This window comes from Tupaia chinensis, unplaced genomic scaffold, assembly GCF_000334495.1.
Source record: "Tupaia chinensis unplaced genomic scaffold, TupChi_1.0 Scaffold138910_1, whole genome shotgun sequence".
Classification (NCBI taxonomy): Eukaryota; Metazoa; Chordata; class Mammalia; order Scandentia; family Tupaiidae; genus Tupaia; species Tupaia belangeri.
The window spans coordinates 1,498,654-1,499,850 of record NW_006198801.1 but is presented as its reverse complement, the minus strand read 5'-3'; the positions used below and the strand labels follow the sequence as shown (position 1 = coordinate 1,499,850).

Here is a 1,197-nt window from a genome sequence, read left to right as displayed (position 1 = left end):
GCTGAGTCACAAAAATCCAAGGCAGGCAGGACAGGCCCAGCGCCCCCCCGCTCCCCCCCCCCACACACACTCCTCTAAGCGCCCCAGGCCCCAGAGGCTGCTGGGCTGCTCCAGGGCTGGGCGCCTACCTCCTGCACACACTCCTCTTTGCTGACTCACAGCTCCCTCCCTACTGCGACCTGACAGGTCAGGAAGGTGGGGGTGGAGTGGAAGGTCTACTGCTGGGTGGGGCAGGGGAGGACGTGGAGGCAGCCAAGGAGAGACAGAAGCCCCACGGGAAGGGTGGGAGCCCAGCCAGAGCAGAGACAGAGGCTGCTCCGGGGCTCCCTCTGGTGGGTGAGGGGCAGAGGCAGGAAGCCAACAAGGAGACAAAGGCAAAGTCAACCCGTCTTTATTAGCACTGGCAGTCACTGGGAGGAGGCCATGATGCTGGACACACCTGTCAAGAAGAGGCAAGACCAGGGTCAACATGGGAGGAGAGGGATACAAACCTCCAGCCACCCACCATGGCCCCCAAAACTCTGTACTTATTTTTCCTTTATTCGTGATAGAGCATATGTTTGCGCTCGCTGAGAACGAGCGATCCCCTTCCCACTGGTTAGATCCAGGGCACTGGCATGGGTGCCTGGTATGTTTCAGGCAGACCAGGCTAGGTATTCAAACTGGTCCTAGACACCTTCCGGGCCCAGGTTATGAACACAGAGGAGGTCATGTACAAAGGTTAAAAAACACAGGGACTGGGACCAGCAGATTGTATAATGGCTACTGGTCCTAGACACCTTCCGGGCCCAGGTTATGAACACAGAGGAGGTCATGTACAAAGGTTAAAAAACACAGGGACTGGGACCAGCAGATTGTATAATGGCTACGCGGCTGGACTCCCACGTAGTCGACCATGGTTCGAGTCTCAAACCTGGCAGCTTTTTTTTTTTTTTAATACATTCATTATACATCATTTAGATCGTAAAGAGACTTTACTCAGCATGATATACACCTCAGTCCAGCCCAGTTGGGAATACTATACACGTCCTCATCAACAAGTAATAAACCATATCTGTGTCCCACAAGTGTCTTACCTCTCTATTTTCTCCCCCAAATTTCCTTTCCTCTTCCCCTCCCACACTCCTTCCACTTTGTCTCTAGTGTCCATAACAATTTTTACTGCTTTTTTGTCCTCCAGTCTTTCAGTCTCTGGGT

At 53.1% G+C, this 1,197-nt stretch overlaps 1 long non-coding RNA gene across 1 annotated transcript; it reads right to left on the bottom strand.

Moving 5' to 3' along the window:
* Window positions 1-375: 375 nt before the first annotated feature.
* Window positions 376-911, bottom strand: LOC114004597 (uncharacterized). The gene is made up of 2 exons (XR_003546711.1): window positions 780-911; window positions 376-676 (listed from the first exon to the last, which is right to left on the bottom strand). It is a non-coding gene; the product is annotated as an uncharacterized LOC114004597 (long non-coding RNA).
* Window positions 912-1,197: the final 286 nt, after the last annotated feature.